General features: G+C 36.6%; 1 long non-coding RNA gene across 2 annotated transcripts; it reads right to left on the bottom strand.

The window, feature by feature from the left end:
* Positions 1-1765: 1765 nt before the first annotated feature.
* On the bottom strand, positions 1766-16978 carry LOC309497135. 2 transcript variants are annotated; one of them, XR_014205406.1, is made up of 6 exons: positions 16709-16978; positions 10731-10936; positions 10484-10544; positions 8061-10238; positions 4447-4709; positions 1766-4316 (listed from the first exon to the last, which is right to left on the bottom strand). It is a non-coding gene; the product is annotated as an uncharacterized lncRNA (long non-coding RNA). The 2 variants fall into 2 exon arrangements; XR_014205407.1 differs by lacking the exon at positions 16709-16978 and adding an exon at positions 11135-11362 and having other exon boundaries at positions 1767-4316.
* Between the last annotated feature and the right edge of the window lie 8079 nt (positions 16979-25057).

Here is a 25057-nt window from a genome sequence, read left to right on the forward strand (position 1 = left end):
ATTTCATCTGTCATTCATTATTACATTTAATTAGGAGATGAAAATGTCCAGATAAAATAAAATATATTCCAGACTTTTCAGGAGCCCTCTCTCCCCTTGGGGCCCTGGTAATCAGTACTGGTTTTACCCCCAGTCTGACGCCCCTGAGGATTAGTTATCAAGATTTTACTGTTGACGATTTGAGATGATCCAGAATCGTTAGGTTCTTCGAAGTCAGACCATACATTTCCACATATTATTCCTTATCATAATACTTACCTCTCAATCATTTGCACATCAAGAAAGCCGAATGCTGCTACGCGTCGAGTAATCGACAGACTGGCGTCGCAAGCTAGCAGTGTTGGTTCTTCTCTTTCAGCATCAATGCTTATTGGCGACTCGCATCGCCACCTATGGGTTGTTGAATAGTATGTATTATGTTATGTATATTATCTTTTACAGTGTCTATGGTATATTTCCCATCCCTCCCAGTTACTGGAACTGACTGTATAACTGATTAATTTTAATAGTTAATTAATTTCATAAATCTAACCAAATTAATTAATATATTTATATTATAAAGTTTATATATATATTAACTTATTATTATATAAATGTACATTTAAACATAAATTATATATAATCTTCTGTCACAATTCACATTCTTCGCGTGCCATGCCCGCGAAACCTGCCAGCAGGGGTATATAAGCAGGGTATTGTGACCACCGCGCGCAGAGCTCAGTTTTCATTACGAGTGGACATCTACTACCAGCTTTTCTGAGGTAAGTACTTTTTACTTAACCGATTTAGATACATTACTTTTAAAACATACGAGCCCACTACAAAGGTAAATGACACTTAAAACTTTGAAGAAAGCAAATAATAAAATCTAATTATAGGATACTATATTATAGGCCTACGCAGGTATAAATAACTAAGATAAATAACTGCCGCTTTCACCTAATGAACATTTAACCTTTAAAATTGTCATAAAATGGATTAACTGCACATGACATGTCTTTTACAGTAAATGTAGCACTACTTTTCACATAAACAATGGTTTTCCGGTTTTTTTCCTTCACCACACAAATAAATACCGTTAAAAGTCTGTGTGACGTCATTTGGGATAATAGAGAAAATCCGCTCAGATTGAAATAAACTTTTTCGTTTCACCAGTCATGTTTGTTATGTTATCGTTACTTTAAAATAAATACATTATACAATTATTAATAATACTATCTTTACTTTGTAATGAAAGCACGTTGTCCCACAGGCTTGGCTGCGAGCGCGTACACCTAAAGAGAGCAAGAGACGTGTCTTGTAAAGATGAGAGCAGTTTTATAATGAAATACGGACAGAGCATTACAAACAGTGGCAGTAACAGATACAAAAAAGATAGACAGCATTAAAGAGTTATAGTATTCATAAGTAGTCCTGAGGTACTAATATGATTATTGAGCAGTGACTAAAAAGTCGTTGTAGAGTGACGCAGAACTACATGAAGGAAAATTAAAGTGGCAGTGCAGATGCAATAAATAAACTTAAGAGCAGCACACATTCCGACTGTATTCCTGAGTAGATCAATGTCCAAAATGTCATTGTAGAGTGTCACTACTACTACTATTAATAATAATTAAACTCAGAAAATAATAAATGAAATATAATAAAAGTTATTATTAGTATTATTAATACTATTCATAAAAATATTTTATTACTGTTACTGTTAATAGTATTAATAATTAATAGTTAGTAGTAGTAGTAGTAGTATTTTCAAGAATGAAAATGTATTTTACTGACTTAATATGGTTTCGTATTTGTTAGTGGGTTGTAAAGTCTCATCAGACGCATTGCTGCATTCTTCTCAAGCATTTTTAGATGCTATTAATAAATCAAGAGCCTTTTTTTAACTTTTAGATTTTATACCATGAAAATAATTATTCTCTTCTCTCTTTTTCAGTATCAATTGCCGTCTGATTATTGTAAGTGATAAATCTAGCAGTCATCCTGATTAGTCCAAAAATCATTGCCGAAATTGCATGCATTTGAATTCTTGCTCATGTTCAGACATGTTTCTAATTTCTCTCCCCTTTCCTTGTGTGTCAACAGCAGCAAACTATAACCCAAAGGCTCTTTTAAGAGCCCTAGCACAGAGCGACTTTGGCTTTGTAAGTATATGTTTTGAATGTCTGTCAGATACCTTCTTAGTATTTAAAAGTTTGATTTCTGTAAGTGATCAATCTACACAAACTTTTTAAGCCTTTAAGATTTACGGATAGTAAAATTCCATCAAAGTGTATTGAATAGTCCTTAAGTAAAAATATGTAAGGATTATTAAATGTTATGGAATTTTGCTATTGATTGAAATGCGTAAAACTCCTGCATTTCTGATTAGTCGATGATTAATGAAAACTGAATGCATTCTGTTGCAGCATTGTAATACATTAAAATATTAACGTCAATTAACAAAGTAAACCATGTCAATAGACTGGTTGAGCGTTCCCGAGATCTTCTTCAGTACTTTAATGGTGGATGAAACACTGTTGGTACATATCGCCACTTAACGGAATAACTGTTATTAACATCAAGACACAAATCTGTACAGCCAACACACAGATTTTCGAGATGAAAAAACAAACAAACTCCAACAGCTGCATTAGGGAAACACTAGCAAGTGCAAAACTGAACTGATCAAAAAAAAATAAAAAATGTGTCATTACTTAATGAATGCAAGTGAATGGTGATAATGTCGACACAAACTACTTTAGAAATATTTTCCTATACCAAAACACAGAGCAAAAAATAACTAATAGTGCTTTTTTTTCCCAGCCTCTGCAGTCTGATTTTTTCATAGCTTTTAATTAAACCGACTGACTGAGGTAAGTAAAACGCACCGTAACATTTATTGTGAGGAATACAATTCAGCTTTTGGATTACATGGAAGTATTATCTTATTATTTTAGACATAATACACAATGAGTGAGGAAAAGAGGGAAAGATCAAGGGAATATCTGAGATCTTGGAGAGCAGCCAAACGTGTTTAAAAAAAATAGAAAACAGTATCACAGAAGTCAGCGAGCAAGTCCCAGAGTGTCAGACTGACTCTGATGATGCCTCAAGTTCTATGGAGGACCACCTGTCCACTGGAGCATCATTCACATCGGAAGAAAGCGACTGGGTGGATGACTTTGTGGAAGCCATGGACCTGGAGCAAAATGACACAACTGACCAGGAAGACAAATTATCACTTGCAACAGATCTGGCAACCTGGGCATCCCAGTTTCAAGTGAAGAGCAATGCTGTTGACCATTTGTTAAAGGTCCTTCAGCAACATGGCCACACAGATCTTCCATCCACTGCCCGTACTCTTCTGAAAACACCTAGGCATGTAGCAACCATCCAAAAATCTGGAACGGAATATTTACACTATCCCCTACATCAAAAGTTACTGGACTACCTGGAGAAGTACCCTGTTGAAGAGCTGCAAGACCATGACACCATTCATTTGTCTTTCAATGTTGATGGCCTACCATTATTTAAGAGTTCAGTGAAAGTCATGTGGCCTGTCCTCTGTGCGATCCACCTCAATCCCATTGTTGTTTTCCCTACAACATTAACTTGTGGAAACAAAAAGCCAAATGATCTGCATTTTTTAGATGATGTTGTAGCAGACCTCAAAGACCTCCTGTCTAGTGGCATTCAATGCAAAGGTAAAAAAACACAGCATAAATGTTCTCTGCATTGTCTGCGATGCTCCAGCAAAAGCTTTTGTCCGTGGCACAAAGCTGTGCTCTGGATATTATGGCTGCAATAAGTGTGACCAAAAGGGTGAATGGTTCGACAGAGTCACCTTTCAGGACTCTGAAAACCTCACTCTTAGAACAGACACCTCATTCAGAAGCCAGGTTCAGCCCCAGCATCACAAAGGCAGCACACCACTGGTCCAGCTTTCCAATGATATGATCAAAAGCTTCCCCATTGATTATATGCATCAGTCATGCCTGGGGGTAATGAAAAAGTTGCTGCACAGTTGGACAAGTGGTGCGAGAGGAGTAAGGCTTTCCAACAATCAAAAGCAAATGGTCACGACTAGGCTTCTTCAACTCAGAAGTGACATTCCATCGATGTTTAGTCGCATGCCTCGAAGTCTTGATGAGGTGGAAGGCTACAGAATTTCGCCAATTCATGCTTTACACAGGCAAGCTGGTGCTGAAAGGAATCCTTGGTGATGACATGTATCAACATTTTCTGACTTTCAGCGTTGCCATGTCCTTGTTAGTGTCACCAACACTTGTCCAGAGGCATTCAGAGTATGCAAGAAACCTGCTGCATTTCTTTGTCTGCAGAGGACGAGAGATCTATGGTCAGGAGTTTATTGTGTACAATGTCCACTCTATGCTCCACATCACTGATGATGCTTTGCAATTTCATGGGCTTGACAACTGCAGTGCATTCAAATTCGAATCATACCTGTATACAATGAAGAGGATGGTACGAAGTGGAAAACACCCTTTGAGTCAGATCGCCAAGAGAATAGAGGAAAGGCAGTCATCTCCTCTTAAAAAACCCAAAGAGCGAGAAACAGCGAGTGCCAGGGACAAAGCATTCTTGCTGCATGAGAATGGCTGTGAGATTACTGATGAAATGGAGAAGGATGGAAAAGTCCTTTGCAGGATTTATCATAATCCTGTACCACTGTTCACTGAGCCATGCCACTCTTTTCTTGTGGGAGTCTACAAGTACGACAAAAAACAAACATCAATGAGATGGATCCCCAGAAAACAAGTGGAAAAGAGAGCAATCAGAATCAATCATGGAGACACTGTAACATTCATGGCCATCTTGCATCAACAGTGAATTTGTGACTGTTTAATGTGAGATATTTTATATATTCTCAGGGCTCGAGACTAACGGCGTCCTATCGTCCAGGGGACGATAGAAAATGTGTTTAGGACGAACAGAAATATTCTCCAGGACGCCTAAAGGAAGAAAGACATTTTTTGTATGCGTGTTCACTTACTTAGAAAATGCCAAAATTAACCGACCAAGCGCTGACTACAACGGAGCACGTCTTCTCATGCTGTTACTATAGTTACTATCACTGGCCGACTACTCACCCGGAGACTTCTTTCGCGGTCCATCTATCACATGGCTTATTTTCACAGCCGAAAACGAGACGATAACTAAATAAAAACTAGTTTTGAATGATGAAAATGTATTAACATTTTTCGTCAACTAATAAAAACTAGACCAAAAATGTTAGATAGTGACGATTTGGGAAGCGATCCAGTCAGAACTGATGTCCTGCGTTTGTGGTAGATGCGCACATTTGTACTGTAATCAGGGTGGCCGTGGGTCCTTAAAAAGTATTAAAATGTCTTAAATTCAGATTCGATAGGTCTTATTAGGATAGGAAATATTTCTGGTCACGTTACCACAAAAATGTCTCCAGTCTGACGGACCTAATGTCCGTCAAATAACCAGTGAAGCCTCGAATCGCCAGAATGATTCAGATTTTATTTTAATAAATTATCCATATCAATAAAGAGCTATTGATAATGATAATGTAGGCTTTTTCTGGTAACGCTGTTGAGGCTCACGCTGCTTGTCTCTGTGTCTGTGATAGATTTTATAGGAAGAAATCAAAACAAATGAGCATAACGGCAAACATAAAGAAACATACTGAGGTAAAAAATCAAAATGTTGAGTTTTTTATTTATAACATGTGATGTAGTTAAGTAACAGGTTTTTTTCCTGCAGCATCCACACACAAAAGTAACGCGCGTTACAATCTGTACACTGCCGCGTCTCGCGCTCGCCATGCCGCCAGATTCATTATCAGTGCACCATCACCTTATGAACCATGGCGTTAACTTGAAATGCATTTCTGTCAGTTGACTAGTTCGTTAATTAACAACGGTTTTTTTATTGATCCATTTCATACAATCCTTCTTCATTTGGCAAGTGCACTTGCGCAAAAACCTTTCTCATGTTCATCTTTTTTTGTGTGTGGATGCTGCTGATAAAACAGCTTCGCCGAGACTACAAAGAGACATGCATTTGTGTGTGTGTTTGTTTCTTTTGTAAAAGTTTCCGAGTCGAACCGAGCCGTACCATGCAGTGGAAAAGCGCCATTACTGTAGTACTTTTAACTCTACTCACACTAAATTTTTTGGAATGTAATGGTACTTTTACTTGAGTATGTTTTTTCAGTACTCTTTCCACCACTGCTGATTTTGTTCGATACGATGTGCATCTCCTTCAAATGTGCGCTTAAAGCCCAGACACACCGTGCCGATTTCAGCCGTCAGGTGTCGTCAGCGGTAGCCGATTGCACGTGTTAAGCATGTTTTGTTGACTTGTGGTTAGGCCTACTGATGTTCAGTGATTTTAAAAGTAGCCTCAATTATGAAGTTGGAAATTATTTGCTGTTGCAAAGAATCGTTTATGAATGCACTTTTAAGAAAGTTGTGGAAATAAAATAATATTTACATTTTATCAGTTGTTATTGAAACTCATCATTGCCTGGAACACACAAAAGATGGCATTTACTGCAGAGGCGTGTGTGGGTTAGGGCAGGCGGACGGGATTTTGGGGAAGGGGGGGCTCGGCTGTCCTTACGTACTCTAAGGGGAGGCACACAATCACCCAATTTGAAAACCCCTGCTATAACTGATAATAATATAGGCCTACCTAATGTACTGACGGTAACAATGTTGCGCTGTTGAGGCTTACGCAGTTATTTATAACATATTATAGTTAAGAAACGATATATAGCCTAGGCTACACGCGACCAGAGAGCTGTTTTCCTGAATGCCATCAAGATTGAAACCAAGACTGATTTCATAACAGTTCAACAAACAAATAGTTAAAATTAAGTCACTTACATTTTAGACGCAATGACTGTTTTTGTTCTGTTTCAGCAGCGAAAATAGTTCCAAACAAAGATCACAGCAGAACCATCGCGCATCTCACAGCAAAACAGATATCAAAATTAAAGAATATGGGCGGTTTGTGGGTGGATTATCTATTTTTAACAGTGGATTCAGGTGACTCAAAGTGACCAGATTAATGAATTTATCTTTAAAATGTACAAAATTTTATTTTTTCTTAAAAGCATTTAACTCCTGTTATTTTTTATTAAATCTGATTTTTACCTGTTTACAGATAACTACTTTGAATGGAGCTAAATAAATATTATAATATATATCAAACATTTTAATGGTGTTTTTATTAGTGACTAGCAACTAACAACTATAGATGATAATAACAAAGTACAGAAACAACATGTTTATTTTGGGATGGTTGACATTCACTTTAGGACGGTTCAAATTGTTTTTCAGGACGGTTCCAGGACGGAGGTGCAAAACGTTAGTCTGGAGCCCTGTATTCTAAATGTGCATAAATATTCTAGGAGAAATGTGGAATAAATTACATTTTCAATAAAATAACATTGCTTTTGTTTTCCTTAGCATGTACTATATTGTGGAATTTACAGACGAATCATCTGTTGGAATTGTAGCAGAGTGTTGGACCAACAGTATGAAGAAGATGGGGTATAACCTTTCACAAGTCCAACCCACATCAATAATATAATCTTGCAAGTTTCAATTTACCCAATAAGTTCAAAGTTAGCTTCTGATTTTCTGTACAAATTTCAGCAACAATATAGTTATTGGCCCCCGACCAATCAGACAAAACGGGCAAAAAAAGAAGAACTCCCTGATGAGGAAAACTGGATCACACGAAAAATACGTGTTTTTTCCAGAACTGGTAAAGTTCAATATATGGCTGGATATTTTTATATTATGTTATATTATGTTATATTATAAATTATGATATTTTGATTTCCAAATTTCATTAACATTTAATCCCTAGGTGATTTTGAGAAGGCAGTAAAACGGAGTAAAAATGCTGAAAACAATTCCTCTGTCAAAAGTGATAATGATAATTGCTTTAAGAGGCCAACAAAAAAACCCTGCAGATTTGAAGACAGCAGCGATGGTATGAGAACATTACAAGCCCAGAAATGTCTAAAAATGAAACCGATTTTACATTAATTTCAATAAGTAAATGAAGTATACCTTTTTTTTAAGATGAGTGGGGAAGAGATCACTGGACACCAACCACAAAGAGAAAACGTCAAGGTACATCTGTAACTTACAAATGAGTAAATGACTAAACAACGTAATTAAAGCATTAAAGCTTCAGCATTAAAGCCTTCAGCATTAAAGTAATTCACATTTTGAATACAATTTAGATGAACCCTTTGCTCGCCTCAAGGCAACAACTGAAAGAAAAAGGCCAGACAAAGGTATAATATTTTTATAACATAAGAATTAAGTAAGAAAAATGTAAATTATTATGATAAAAATAATTTTCACATAAAGCCCTACATTATATAAATTATTCAATACAATCATAATAGCAATTAAGATTGTTTGGACTGGAAAAATGTGCTTTGAAGTAATATATAATCAGTAATATATGATCAGTAATATATGATCAGAATATTGACTTGCAAAAAATTGCCAATGTTAAATTTAATCTACTGATTTTATTTGTACTTTTTTATGTTTTAACAGCAGAAGCAGCTAAACTTCCAATTCCACCCAAACTGCAACAAAGTAATTTTCCATACCACAGCAAATAAAGTACAATATTGAAAGGAAATATACTTTAGGGGTGTGCGATAGACAATTCTCGTTATCTAGGATTTGTTTGTTAATTAGACAGTATTTTAGAGGTTTTTTTCTTTTCTTTTTTTTTCTCTAGTACCTCCCAAAGCTTTTCATATTCTGTGCGGTTAGTTTGCAACTGTAGAAACAATGGAAATCACATGAATTTATAAAAGTGTTTTTATACTTAATGTTTTGCCGGCATGAGAATGCAAATATATCCTTTGGGTTCACCTTGCTTTTTGAAATACAACCAAGCTCGCATATGGCTAAAATCAACAATTATGGTGCTTTTCCATTAAAAGTCTCGTCTCGGCTCGGCTCTCTTTTCGCTCCGTTTTCCATTGCAGATAGTACCTCCAAAATAGTACCTGGTCGTCATAGCGACCCCGCAGGAAACTGCCGTGACTTCTTCTAAGCGACACACACCCTCTACCCACACACACAGGACAATAGAGGAAATCAAGTGTATGCTTGTTTTGGATGTTTTTGTTTTTGCCGTTTTTTTATTCAGGATACTCGTCTGGCGCGTGCAATGATGACGCAGTGAATACTGACGATTCTCTCTGACCAATCAGAAGTCTGCCGTGTTTTCACGTCACATTTTAGTATCGCCTCAGCTCGCTCAGAACCTCGGTGGTACAAAAAAAAGTACCTGGAAGCAGGTAAGTGTACAACTTGTACACAGTGGAAAACCAAACAAAGGCGAGTCGAGTCGAGCCGAGCCAAGGCGAGCTGGTACTGTGTAGTGGAAAAGCGCCATTAAACAAAACAAATCGCACACCCCTAACTGTATGCAAGCACTACAGTTTTTTCTTTACAAATTGATTCTTTACCTAATCTAAGTCTCTGAGACCCTGACACCTTGCTCTTCTGGAGACTCCAGGTAGGTTGCAGTTCTGGAAAATGGTGGCGCTGGAGACTAAAGGGTTCCTGATGGTTTCACACTTAATTCTTCACCTTAATTCCTAATTCTTTTGCAGTTAACATGTGTCTTTTCTTCTCCACCTGTTTTTGTCTGACCCTGCTGACCCAATGAGCCTTTCACTGTCCAATGGTCATGCCTTAACTGCAATCTCTAGTATTGCATTCTTCTTATGGGCATTTAAAATTTTTTGACTTTTAAGTCTGAGTTAAATCTCTTTTTTGGCTTATTTTATCTGTAAAAGAAAACGTGCCTAATAATTCTGCACACCTGAATTAAAGGCGTTTTTCATTTCCAGCCTTCAAGAACAATTATATATCACTTATAAATGGTTAAATACAAAATTAATATAATTTATTAAGATTAATATGGTTTGGAATTGGCAAAATGTTCCTGGGAATAAAATATGATCAGAAAATCAACGTGCCTAATAATTCTGCACTGTAGTAATCTACCCTGAAAACTGATATATCTAAAGTCTTCACAGAATCTCCCCACCATCCCACATGTGACACGTCAGTTTCCCCATCGCATGATTTACCTGAAGGTAGAATTTGAATCACTTAACTTAATATGTGACCTTCAACTTAGGCTTAACAACTGTGCATTCATCTTGCTTGCAGATGTTGAAGAGCCTCCCAGATCGTCCTCAATGGCAGCTATAGATACAAATGGTAAATAAATGTATAGAGAAATTTGTAAAGAATCAGTTTAGAGCAACTTGAGCAACCAACAGATTGTTCTATGTGTTTCAAGATATTAATATACAACATATGAGACAAGCAAGTTCAATGTAATGCACACATAACTTGTTACACACAGATTAAGGGCATTGTTTTCAGTTCATTCAAGTACCTGCTATTGAAAGTTTACATACTTGTATAACTGAAAATTGTGATGTTACCTTTTCAGTGGAGAGACAATCATGGACCAAGGCTTCCAGAGAGGCTCCCATGTCAAAAGGTCTAAAAGGTAAGAGATACAACAAGACCAAATGTATTTAAATGTGATCAAAAATGATTATACAACTGCATTTACCCTTAGTTAAATACAAATTATTTGGGGGTGAATTATTCTGTGAATATTTTACAAGTAAAAGTTCCTTGAAATATACAGGATGTATATAAAAAAATATATATATAAAAACTCACCTTAATTGTAGAAACACTGCAGATGCAGCTGCAGAAAGTAGATAGTCTGGCAGCCTCCCAGAAGGAAATTCTACTTCTGTTGCGGAGGAACCAGGGTAGGAGGACGATATCTTGGACCTTCCGACTGCTCAGTGCAAGGAGGAACTGGAGGACACTGAGAACCACCTTAAAGACCCTGAATTCCGGAAGAAGTTGGTGGGTGGCAACTTAATTCAGAGGACAAAAATAAAATGTTAAAATATTAGACCTTCTCTTTGCAGATTTTATATCAATATCAATGCCGAATATCATTTATAGGGTTAGGCAATTTAGAATGAAATTTTACAAATGGCTAAATAGGTTTCATATAACGAAACTGGTATGACATTTTACTACATAATGAGTACACTATTACTTTTGGTTACCTGCATGCCAAAAAACAATTCTCTTCCAGACACACCATCTACATTTACATTTATTCATTTAGCTGACGCTTTTATCCAAAGCGACTTACAATTGCTATATATGTCAGAGGTCGCACGCCTCTGGAGCAACTAGGGGTTAAGTGTCTTGCTCAGGGACACATTGGTGTCTCACAGTGGATTTGAACCCGGGTCTCTCACACCAAAGGCATGTGTCTTATCCATTGCGCCACCACCACCCCATCTCAGCCTTATTGGTGGGAACAATCCAGGAGAGTGTGTAAGGAGGATCATGCGGGCAGTGGCAACAAACAATGTGTGGAGCCACTACAGTCTGCATGGGAAGCGGAAGAAGCTGCCTTTGATAAAAACATCAGTGTGCAAAGTTATCACACGTGATGAGTCAATGTTCAGTTTATGAACAACAGAGATTAATGTGGTATAAGTAACAAATGTGACACCGAAATAATAAATAACCTTCCGTTTTCTTTTCACAGATGAGGCTTAAGTCTATTCCCAGACTAAAATGCATGTTTGAGCTGTGTTAACTGAAAGCAACTTGCACCGGCATTATCTTACAATATGTCAGGGTACTATACGGTTATCCGGACCACACCTGACCACATGTGACCACAACCGCTCTTGGTTGGTCGTAACCCCAGTGACGGGTAGGTTTAGGGGCGGGGTTGGGGTAGGTCTATCAGGTGCAGTCCGGATAACCGTATACCTATGTCAGTGCCATTGTTTTTGTCTCAAGATGCACACTAGCAATGTTTTTTTTTTTTTAAGGCATGTTTATAAAAGAGTTTGTTAACATGTGGAGGCTACAAAATTCCCATGTAAATGAACAAACAGAACAAAGAAAGCTCTGATCATGTTTCAGTCATACTTCGATATGTTTACAAGACTATTTACCTGTCTGTGTATACTATATATATATATATATCCCAGATAGCAATTACATTTGGGCCACATGTGGGTATTATCTGGCACATGTGGCCTAGATGTGGTATGGCTGAACAGATATGGGCCAAATTGTAGCCATATTTGTTTTGCCATAACTTTAAAATCTGCGGAAAAGGCTCTCTTGGTTCACAACTGATTTTGAGGTATATGGCCCAGATAACAACGGACACATGAGAACCATATGTGGTTGAGCTATGGCACACAGTGAGAAACACCGACTTGTGGTAAACATTTGGCTTATACGTGGAAAAACACAGGAATCCTGAAATCAAGTGCGGCAAACATCCGCCGTTCCACACCTCAGGTTGCTATGCATCTTCCCTCCTATTGGTGGAGAGACTACGGCGCTAATTTGACTGCGACGCTGGCCAGCTGACGCCATTTAACGTTACTCTGCTTTCCTCACGACTGTGTACATTCAGGTAAGTGATGTTTTGGCATGTTAAAGTCATATAATTGAAATATGCAGCATTATGTGTCAATATTGCATGTTATTATACGTTTAGTTATTCGTTTCATCGAGGAAGGGGTTGAACTAGCTAATATTTTCCTCAGTTTACTGCTATAACTTACAATAAAGTTTAATGTAGGCTATCTATAGCCTAGCAGTTCGCTGGTTTGCCGTTTTAAATTAAGATGTTTTTGTTTATAAATCAACAGCACACTGTCGTACACATATAAAATAGTATAGTTTGTCATGTGTAGTAGCTGCTAGCCTATTTGTGAATTAAGGCGACGCGGTCCAATGTCGGTGTTACTGTTTGTCAAAAAACCTAAATCCTAATTTGTGTTCACAATCATTCAACTAATCATAATAATATAAAATGCCAAGAATAAAACACATTGATACGTGTGCATTATTGTATGTATCTTTTTATTTAACTCTGAAATGATATTCAACCAAGACTTAAAATTAAAGTTGTAACATTAGGCTATTAGTGTCAAGTCACAATACCAAAATTATGACTTTCGATACAATACCTGATTAAAATACCTTGTTAACATGAACTAATAATGAACTGCACTTCTACAGCATATATTAATATGTGTTAATGTTAATTTCAACATTTACTAACACATTCAAATCAAAAATTGTACTTGTTAACTTTAGTATGCACTGTGAACTAACATGAACAAACAATAAATTGCTGTATTTCTGTTAACTATCAATTAATTGAACGCCCATTCACCGCCATTATAAAGCTTAGAAGAGGCAGGACATTTTTATAATTACTCTTATTTCTAACGATAGAGATTATATACCATGCTATGGTATACTGTCATACCGCCCAGCCCTAATGTGCGGTATGGGTCGGGCAATGACAATCATTTCCATATTAAAAACCTAGAAAATATGGTTTCAGATGGAGTAAGTAATAGTTTATAGTTAATTTTTGAAAATAAAAGCACTTTCATTTTAGGGTGGTCTATTTAAATACATATTTCAACCACTTACACAATGTTGTTTTTTCCCCTATCAGATTACCTATCTGGGTCTGGTTGGTGGCTCTGACCTGGATAACACCGTGTGGAGAGTGCTGAAAGGCACTTTTACAACTGCTGTGGCACGTTATGAATTGGAGAGAAGTCAATGGGAAGATTGGTGTCCAACACCTGGTCGTAGAGGAAGTTGTCATTGGTGAGACCTTTTTTAGAAGTCACTTTATTTGTATAGCACTTTGCACAATGCACAACTTATCAAAACCGCTTTACAGAACATTGTATTTTTATTTCTGTTATCTCAGTAATAGTAATAGTCACAAATTCATGGTTCAGAGCTTAAAGGGATGGTTCGGAGTAAAATCAACCTATAGGGTCATTTGTTCATCTTCGGAACACAAATTAAGATATTTATGATGAAATCTGAGAGCTGTCTCACTCCTCCATAGGCTTCTCTGTTATTGAAACTTGCCAGCCCAGAAAGTTAATAAAGACATTGTTAAAATAGTCCAAGAATACAGTGGCTCAACCTTAAGTTTATCAAGTGTCGAGAATACTTTTTGTGCGCAAAACAAGCAAAAATAACGACTTTATTCAACTCTTCATTTTCCTCTAAGTGAGTTCATGTAGTGTAACAGCACAGCGCTTCTGTGTTGTACGTCAGAACGTAGGCTCACGATTGGCCAGCATCCCACACGTGACCAGCGTCGGCCAATAGTGAGTTTACGCTCTGACGTACAACCCAGAAGTTGGAAAAACTTGAGGGTAATTACAGACAGAATTTTAATTTTTGGGCGAACTAACCCTTTATGTTCCTCCTTGCATTCAGTACTTGGCCCATTATTGTTTGTGTGTTTCTGCTTCCAAATTGTCTCGCATCATTGCGGATTATCTTGAGTTTATTTTGTGTTAGTAAAAACACTTCTTTTTGTAGACTCTGTCTTTGGACTAAAACATGACATTAATGCTATCTGTGTTGGTGTGTTTTTACATTAGAGTGTGCTTGTCTTTTAAAAAAAAGAAGCAGAATACATGCAGTGCTGTACATTGTAACCGGTTGGTGCAAAACTATTCTAAAAATCTAAATAATTTGTCATAAGGAATTATGGTATAATTCTGGCCCACATATTGAAAAATACAATTTGCAATTCCTTTTGAAAAATTACTGGAAAAAAACTTTCATACAGTGGTAATTCAGAGGTGTTTAATTTGTTAATAATTGCAATTAAAATATTAAAGGAAATTTACATTAATGATTTTTTTTTTTCATTTTTTTTTTTTTCATTATCCTGCAGCTCTAGCTTCCAGGTTGTATTGCTGCTAACATTATTTAAATTCTTCTTTATTGCAGGTGCAGTCAGGCAGAATCCCCTTACTGGAAAAGGTCAACACATTGCCGACCCTCATTGGAGACTTCTCTGCACATCAACACACTTCTCAACTCTTTACCTTTCAAGTTTGCTTTAACTTTCTCAATTTCTCTTTAAAGTTCTCTTTACCAAGTTACTGTGATTTATTTGTATTACTCTCATTAGACTAATTGAACATAACATTAATACACGCTTTGATCGAGTGTTTTGAACTTTGGTGTAAAAAATTAACTTTGAATGCTATTTATATTATTAATTTGTATTCTTAAATGTTTTCAACTGAATTCTACTTAAAATAAGTACAACTGAGTAGCTGTAATTCTATGTATTCTTACATGTTTTCAACTGAATACTACTGTAATTATTAAATTCAACTCTGTTGCTGTAATATTTTTTTATGAAATGTTTTCAACTGAATACTACTGTAATTATTATTCAACTCTTGCTGTAATTATATTTATTTTTTATGAAATGTTTTCAACTGAATACTACTGTAATTATTATTCAACTCTTGCTGTAATTATATTTATTTTTTATGAAATGTTTTCAACTGAATATTACTGTAATTAAGTACAACACTTTAGCTGTAATTATTTAAATGCTTGTCAAAATAAATAGTTTTGAGTACATTTGTTGTTGAGTGTTTAATTTACCTGTGAGTTAATAAGACTTTAAATACTGTCAGCTGCATGTGGGCCACATAAGGGCCATTAGATTTTAACAGAACTCAACCATACTAAAGTTGCATACCAGGCTCACATATGGGCCACATGAAATTGTAGTATTTGGCTCATGCTTGGTGGAGTTATGGCAGTCCTTTGGTTCAGTTCTGGCAAAGGAGATGTGGCCCATATCTGGGCCGGCAAACACAAACTAATCTGGGCCACAGCTCAGCTGTTTATCTGGCCCACATCTTTGCCAAAGGAAATTTGCTGACTGGGATATATATATATATATACACACACACACACACACACACAATCTATCTATCTATATATATATATATATATATATATATATATATATATATATATATATATATATATACACAGACCTGCCATTGAGTGGAGTCACATATTTTTGTCATTATTTTGAGAATGCAAGACACGCACAAACATGCCTCTTGAACACGAGGCATGTGTTAAAAAAACATTTTTTATTCATGAGGATATTGCATTACATATAATGTGTGCTGGTCAACTAGTCTAAATAAAGAAACCTGTAGAAAACAGTAAAAAAAAATATTTTTTCTATTTGTGACGTGCTGTCTATGCATTTGAAAACATGCACATTTTAAACAGGACACGCATTAGCTGAATAAACGTTAGCCAATACAAACATATTTATAGAAAACAGTTGACAATGAATAGACAGGAGTCACATAACCCAATAATAGCAAAACGAATCACTTATTCTAAAAAGAATATCAAGTATAATATCTAAATATCTAAGTTCGAATAAGACGAATCCGACATATAATGAGGGCTGTATTAACGGTAAAGCGTCCGTCATTTAACGAAATAAAAATAAAAAAACGAATGCATAACACAAAGTGCTTTCTGACATTTTGACATAAAAAACACAAGCAAGAACAAATTGTAAACTTAGTCCGTCAATTTTCATTTTACAATCATCTTCTCTCTCTGTGTGCGCGCATCCATGTTTGTGAGAGAGAGCTCGCGCAGCACTGAGACAACGGTAGCCTACTTTTTAATCCGTAACTAATAACGCTCTAGTTTTCATACAAACTAAATATGTAACATAAATAGGTACTTTGATTACTTTAAACTAGGCCGTTTACCTTCAGGAGTTAGAGGTAGCCTACCGACCGTGACAGCTGTCCTCTTAAATCAGTCAGACGGCGGGCCGCGGGAGTGGTATTCTTTATTGCTTTCGATTTTCAGTCTCTTAATGATAGGCCTACGCATCTGTCAATCATCGCCGCTTGCTATTTGGGAAATGAGCACAGCGCTTTGATTGGTCGAACTCCGCTTATTTTGCTGTTGCTTGATTTGAGGACTGCGGGTGCACAGCCAGAGCCGTCGCATAGACTGTGCGAACTGCCAATAGGGGGCCTCGCAATCCTGCTGTTTTTTTGTTTGTTTTTTTTAAAACTTTTTTAAACATCTCGCGGCACGAATGTAATAATTCTACAAATAAATAAAACATATCCAATTAACTAGCAGAGCATTCATTTAGTTCGTTTTTTTTAAAAAAAATAAGAGAAGATCTAGCGCTGAAATGTGTTATTTAAATCAAGTGATCAAAGTGCTCGCAGTGTTTTCTCGTGTGGCTTAATTGCGCACACGCCGCACTGTCTTCATTTGGACGCGCGCTTCAATCCGTTGTGGAAACTCTAACATAATGCACACAAATGTGTCCCTGCTTGATATACAACCACTGATTAACATGTTTTGATGAGAAAAAAAAAAAACTAACGTTATACGAGAAAAATAAAACCATACGAGATCGGAATCGAACCTACAACCTCTGACACGCTAGGCAAAAGTTACACCCCTGGACCATTAAGATACACATTGAATAAGTAGGCGGATTCGTAGTTGGACAGTTGATTTTTTCCCCTCTGAAATAAATAGCAAGTCATAGCTGAGACTATGTCCATGATTATGTATTATTCTACTTGATGGAAACGTATTACAGCAAGATTATGCGTGCAAAAGAATTAGAACAGCTACGTCCGTGTGACTGTAATTCCTGCGCAATTGAGCATACACATCAAAGAGCAGGGCTTCGCATTTCAAGTTCGCGACGGCACCTGCACTGTGCACAGCTAGGCGTCACCAGGTTTTTGCGTAGTTTAGAGTGAAAAATCGTACCCGCGTAGTTTGAGGTCAAAATGCGTATCCGCTACGCAAAATGCATATAATACACTATATTTTTATCCAAACTGAATAATTAAAAACAATTTTAAATGGGTAAATCTTCTATAAATATTTTGTATTTATTTTCTTTTCTGACAAAAAAAAAAAGGGAAAGGGAAAACAATACGCGCTGCCATGCTTGAGTCTGTGAATTTACCTAGCCTACATGTCTTAAGACATTTGACATTGGAATAGACCACTTTCTGTAAAATTTGTGTGATTTGTATAGTATGTCAAATTAATACAATTAATTATTCCAATTATACACCTACAATTGAACGTATGAATAAACACACTGATAAAGCAAGCACGAACAACGTACAATATGCTACTTACTGTAACGGTTGTTCTGTTTAATTCCAGATGCCGCCATGGAATGTAAATCTGGTCTTGGGGAGAAGGACATAGAGAGTTTAATTGCAGAGACTCTTAAACATGCCCCGGCGCATAAATGAACGTGTTCAGGTATGAACAGCAGAGACAAGAGATCACTACAATGTTATATAGTTAAAAGCAAAGCAGAAACAGATGGCCCTAACGTGCATGAACGTTAAGGCGTTTTTCGCTGCAATATTCTTGTGACTATATAAATATAGGCTAACAGCAACAATTTCATTACTTAAATACATCAAAGTATTTGATGTATACAACTGTTAATAAGTAGCCTACACACGAACTTAACAATATGCAATTTTTAAAAGCACATATGATCTGACTTCTGTAACAAAACTGTCTGCTTATACAGATTCTATCTTTTCAGAGCTAATTGCTTCGTATTTAAATGTTAAATGGGAAAACACTCACCTGTTCTTTTTTCTTTCCTTTTTCCCTTTCCCTTTCTTATTCTTGCTTTGTTATAGGACCACCAAAATGAAGACGTGGAGGAGTAGTTTCGATGTTCAAGCTTCTGGTGAAAACCTTTGCATACTGTTTTTGCTTTGTTCATGCTGTTCTATACTAAATAAACTGAATTAACCAAATTCTGAGTCTGTAGGATATCTTTCATATGTCGTTGAAAAAGTCTCTAAATAGTTTTGGGCAAATGAGGACAAGTTAAATTAGACCACTGCATGTCCGCCCATATTATAGGCTATTAATTAAAAACTAGAATGACCAACTGGTTACCAACACACGACTGTTGATCCACGACGTCCCAGTTACTTACTGGCAACGTTACAAAGTTACGTCGTGGCAACGAATCCAGGAATTTCACTTTTCCGGTTGCCACGACGTTACGTCGCCACGACGAAAGTTTGGTCACCAGATTACGTTGTAGTTACGTAACAGTCACGTATTTGTGTTAGCTGGGAAAACGATATTTATTGTTTGAATTTCATAATAAAATTGACAGAATCTGAGAGCTGAGTTTTTTTATATCATAAAGTAACCTGCTCTGTCTAGTCTGTCGGTCTCCGAGTCCTCTTTGCTTCACGATTTTTCTGTGCGTGAGAAAATGGATGTGTGGCGTGAGAGCGTGTGAAAAGTGTCAATTGCCTGTGTCTCACGGTGAATGCGTGAGAGTTGGCAGCTCTGTGTGACATAGTTCGTCCATCCTCAGGATGCTGCTGTTCTTCTTCGCGCGATTTTTTTTATCCCCCCAAAACTAGTTCAGCGGAGCCTACACCAAACACGGATCCCTAAACCTACCCGTCATTGTAACCTTAACCAATGAAATTAGCTGCAGGGCGGGATTTCTGCTTAACTGGTGTGCGCCCAGTGGGATTTTTTTTATATTTTTTATAGAAAGATTAAAAATACGGGAGAAATACGGGAAAATATTTAAACTGGATGATGGCGGGTTAGCAACAACAACAGGGAAAATGAAATGTTTTGGTTGCAGTAAAGTGGGACATTTGATTCGTGATTGCCCTGATAAAAGAGAAACATTAGTAACAGAGCAAAATATAAATGATGTAACTGTCCCGTCACCCATGACAAATCAACCCATTGAAACTGGCAGTGCAGAGCCAGACGCGATCACGGCAGAACGAGCTGATCCCGAGGCGATCGCAACAGAGCTGCAAGGGATAAATCAGGTTCATTCTGAGACTACTATAACGAAAGGGTCGTTGAACAAAACAGTAGAAGATGCGGAGTCGACTGGGTCTTTAGATGACGGACTCAACTTGACAAATCGAATAGTCACTTGTTCAGAGAGTAACGACATTAAGGTGTCTGAGATCCCACAGTGCGAGGGAGAAAAACAGCCTTCGATTGAGCAAATATGCGAGAATGATGGCATTGACATAGAGGCAGAACATACACTGTTTAAGGTACCGTTAAAACAAAGGAAAAGTGATAATACTTGTGACTTGAGACCTGTAAAGAGAACAGATGTAGGTGAATGTGAAGACCAGGCAGACACAGAGAGTGGCAGTGAATCAGACTGTAGGCTTTCTCTTTCACAGACTGAATGCGTGAGTCGCAATTATGAAGTGGAAGATATAAAATTGTTTCTAAAAGCAACGAAAAATAGAAGAGGGGTACGAGTGAACGAATATTTTCCTGACCTTAAACAGTTTATTGAAAAGACAAGGTGTCTGATGGCTGAAGGTTTTTTTTACCAACAAAGAAATTTAGCTAGTGAGAAAACTCAAAACTGAAATAAACAATGATGGGGGTGGAAAAAGCTAATTTAATGATAATCAGTGGTTTGTTTTTGCTGTTTTTTTAGTGTTGGTGTTGCTTCAGTCAATGTAAATGGAGCAAGAGATGTGAAAAAAAGAGTAATGTTATATGAAATGTCAAAACACTTTTTTTCTTCAAGAACAGTGATTCCAAGAATGCTGCAGATTGGGAAAGAGAATGGGATGGCATCTCTATTTTAAGTCACAACACTGCTAGCAGTGGAGGAGTTGCCGTTTTATTTTCTAAGAACTTCAAACCAATTTTGTATGAGGTTGAAGAGATTATAAAAGATAGACTTTTAAAGGTTAGAGCTTTATTTGAAAATCATGTTTTTGTTTGTATTTGTGTTTATGTCCCAACCTCAGGAGTTGAAAGAATGTTGTTTTTAAATACTCTTAATTTAACCTTGCAAAATTGTGACAGTGAAGAGTTATTGTTTCTGGGAGGAGATTTTAATTGTACTGAACAAACTATTGATAGGAATCACATAGAGCCCCATGATTCTCGGAAGAGACTTATTCAAGTAATTAAAACGAATGAGTTGTGCGATATATGGAGACATGTTAATGGTAATCTAAGAAAATATACTTGGTCTCATACCCGTGACAATGTTTTTTTCTTTTGCTAGGTTGGATAGATTTTATGGTTTTAAACATCAATGTGGTATTTTTAGCAAATGTTTTATTGTCCCTGTGAGTTTTTCTGATCATAGAAAAATGATCTTTGTGTGTTGTTCTTTTATTTTGAACTTAGACCAAAGAGTGCTTATTGGCATTTTAACAGTTCTTTGCTAAAGGATAAAAATTAAGGAAAATTTCAAATATTTTTGGGAAACGTTTAGAGCTACAAAGAATACATTCCAGTCATTGAGGCAGTGGTGGGATTTTGGTAAAGTTCAAATGAAACAATTTTGTCATACTCGAAATATTACTGTACAGTTATCTAAATCTATGAAGAACTTGGAGACATCAATAGTCAAATTACAGGAGTTAGCTGAATCAACTGGGGGGGAGGATGTTTTGGAAGCTCTTACAATGAAAAAAACTCAACTTGATGATCTTTTAGCGGTTAAGGTGCAAGGAGCTCTGGTTCGGTCCCGTTTTCAGAATATTGACCAAATGGATGCTCCAACAAAATCTTTCTTTAATTTTGAAAAAAAGCATGGACAGAAAAGATTAATTCACGCGCTGCGCTCCGAATCTGGTATGTTATTATCTGACCCAATTGATATTAGAAAGAGAGCAGTTTGTTTTTATGAAAAGCTGTACAGCTGTGAATGTGTTGCAGAGCCTGACACTGACAATGTCTTTTTTGAAAACTTGGCACAGGTGTCTGAGGATGCCAATACGAAACTCCGTAAGGCCATGAGCCTAGAGGAGTTGTACAAGGCCCTTCAGGGCATGGAGTCCGGGAAGGCTCCTGGCATCGATGGTCTTCCAGTAGACTTTTATAAGTCTTTCTGGACAGTGTTGGGGGAGGATTTGCTCGAGGTGCTCAATGAAAGCTTGGCTGAAGGGCGGCTGCCGTTGAGCTGCCGTAGAGCAGTTCTTACACTCGGAGATTAAGAACTGGCGCCCTGTGTCGTTGTTTAGTTGTTTAATTTAGATTGTGCATTGCTTTCTCTGGATCAAGAGAAAGCGTTTGATCGAGTTGAACATAATTACCTATGGAAAACCTTAGCAGCTTTTGGTTTCTGCCAAGATTATGTGGAAATGGTTAAGATGCTGTATACTGATGTTGAGAGTGTGCTGGAAGTAAACGGTGGCTTATGCACTCCTTTCAAGGTTGGTAGAGGTGTCAGGCAAGGATGTTCGCTATCAGGAATGCTTTATTCATTAGCCATAGAACCATTATTGCAGCAGATAAGAGCAAATTTGACTGGTTTAAATATACCTGGTTTTAATTGTAATGTTCATTTATCCACTTATGCTGATGATGTGATTGTAATAGTCAATAGTCAAAAAGATATAGAGATTTTAAAGAAATTACTTGAAGATTTTTGAGCTTTATCTTCTGCTAAAATAAATTGGAACAAAAGTGAAGCTTTAATATGTGGAAAGTGGACTGGAGAGGAACTAAACATTCCTGATGGCTTATTTTGGAGTAAAGGAGGTGTAGCCCTCAAACTGTATTCACTTTATAGCCCTTAATTCTGTAATTGTGGACAAATGTGGGCACAGAGGACTCAGATGTGACCCTATTTTTTATTTATTATAAATGTTATATCACTGTCTTCGATAAAATTTTGTCTATCCATTTATGGTGTGTTTTTTTTATTTTGGGGGTATTTTTGAATTTATTTACTTCAAAAAGTACCATATTTTCTATGTAAATTATGCTTATTTTTTTGAGTGTGAGTTTTTGGCATGATGAGAATGTTGTACAGGATCAGCCCTTCATTTGTGTGTATGTTAGATATGCATTGTATTGGATCTATTGATTTATTTTTACAAAAAAACAAGAAGAATGCTCTAAATTACAGTTTTTGCTCTAAATTACATTACTTTCACTTTCACTTTCACTTTCACCTTCACTGTCACTGTCACTGTCACTGTCACTTTCACTTTCACTTTTTCCCATTCATTTCTATGGGTGCCCATTTTTGACCCAAATACAAGATTAAGGATTTTTTTTTTTTCACCCACTTAACATTGTAGAATTGAGTCAAAAAAAATTGTGTGTGTTCAGGAGGCAAACTTAGGAAAAGTGGCCAAGTCTTGTACCGCTCAGATCAAGGGAAGTATTTTTAAAAAATAAATCAACATTATTTTGCCCACATTTGTCCAGAATACGGTTTTAGGGTTAAAATACTTGGGGGTCTTTTTAGGAGATGAGGACACTGTACAGAAAAATTGGGAAGGGATTGTTGAAAAAACTAAAGGTCGATTAGCCAAATGGAAATGGCTGGCCCCAAACATGTCCTATAAAGGGCGTACTTTAATTATCAATAATTTAATTGCATCTTCTCTCTGGCATAAGTCGGCATGTATAGATCCACCTGTGAAAATGTTGACTGAAATTCAAGCCTTATTAGTGGACCTTTTCTGGGATAAATTACATTGGATTACAAAGAGCATTTTATTTTTGTCTAAAGAAGAAGGTGGACAGGGACTGATAAACTTGCAAAGCAGAACAGCAGCTTTCCGTCTACAATTTATACAAAGGCTTCTTTCGGGGTCAAGTGACTTTGGTTGGAGAGTGGCTGCTTGTGCTATTCTACGGAGTCTGGGAGGCCTACAGATGGACAAATCTCTCTTTTTGTTAGACCCCCTAAAACTGGATGCCTCCAATATGCCAATTTTTTATCGAAACCTTTTTTAAGTATGGAGCCTTTTTAATCAACAAAAGACACCATGTATGAAATCACTCTTCTGGTTGTTAAACGAACCCATAGTACATGGAGCTCGTTTGGATATCTCTGCTGTTGAACGCAGTTTTCCTGGACTAAATAATATCCTTTGCAAATCCAGGATAACCACCTTAAGACTTCTGCTAAATGTGGCTGGACCTAATTTCACGAACATTGAGCAAACAGCATCACTTTTGAGAATTGTTTCAACTCGAATAGTTGCTCAACTGATGGCAAAGTGGCAGTCTGCTCTTTCAAAGGAAGAGAGACTACTATTAACAGACTATTGTACAGGAGTAGAGACTCCTAATACTGAAGACCCTTTTCCGACTATATACTTGTCTTCCAAACTAGATGATTGTATGGGTTTGTTTTTAAAAACTGGAAAGTCTTTGTGTTTAGATTTCTTTTCGGTTACAGGGAAAGTCTTGTACAAAGCTTGTGTTTTGGTTTTTAACAAGAAGATTTTAGATGACAAAGTGGATACACCATGGCGTTCGTTCTTAAAATTGGATGATAATGTTAAGCCTGAATGGAGAGTTTTGTATAAGCCACCGTTAATTAAGAGAGTAGGAGATATACAATGGAGAGTGCTCCATGGAGCAATAGCTGTCAATGCTTTTATTTCTGTTTTAAATCCTGAGGTGAGCTCTGAATGTCCTTTTTGTTTTAAAAGAGAGACTTGCTTTCATGGAGTGCTCTAGATTAAAGCCCTTATTTGATGTATTAAGAAATCTTTTTGTTGCTTTTAATGAAACTTTTTCTAAGGAAATATTTGTTTTGGGTGCAAAATATGTGCAGAAAAGATGAATTGATTGTCAATTAGTAAATGTTATCTTGGGTCAAGCTAAACTAGCTATCTATTCAAGTAGAAAAAATAAGATTGAACAAAGGCCTGGACATAATGTTACTGTGTTGTTTCCAAATCTTATAAAGTCTAGAGTGTTGATTGATTTTAATTTGTATAAATCTATGGATGATCTTATTTCTTTTGAACTAAAATGGTGTAGCAAAGGAGCATTGTGTTCTATGATTGAAGATGAATTATTTTTTACACATTTACTGTAATTTTTATTCTTTGTGATATTTATACCTTGTGAATTGTTTTAAGTAGATTTGTAATAAAGATCATTTAAATTAAAAAAAAATTCTCTCTCTCTCATCTATATCTCTTATCTATCTGTCTGTCGCTCTGTGTCTCTCTCCTATCTCGCTATTCTTTCTATATCTCTCTTACCTATCTGTCTACCCCTCTCTCTCTCTCCTATCTATCTATCTATCTCTCTTATCT

Source organism: Leuciscus leuciscus, assembly GCF_965113295.1.
Source record: "Leuciscus leuciscus genome assembly, chromosome: 4".
NCBI lineage: Eukaryota > Metazoa > Chordata > Actinopteri > Cypriniformes > Leuciscidae > Leuciscus > Leuciscus leuciscus.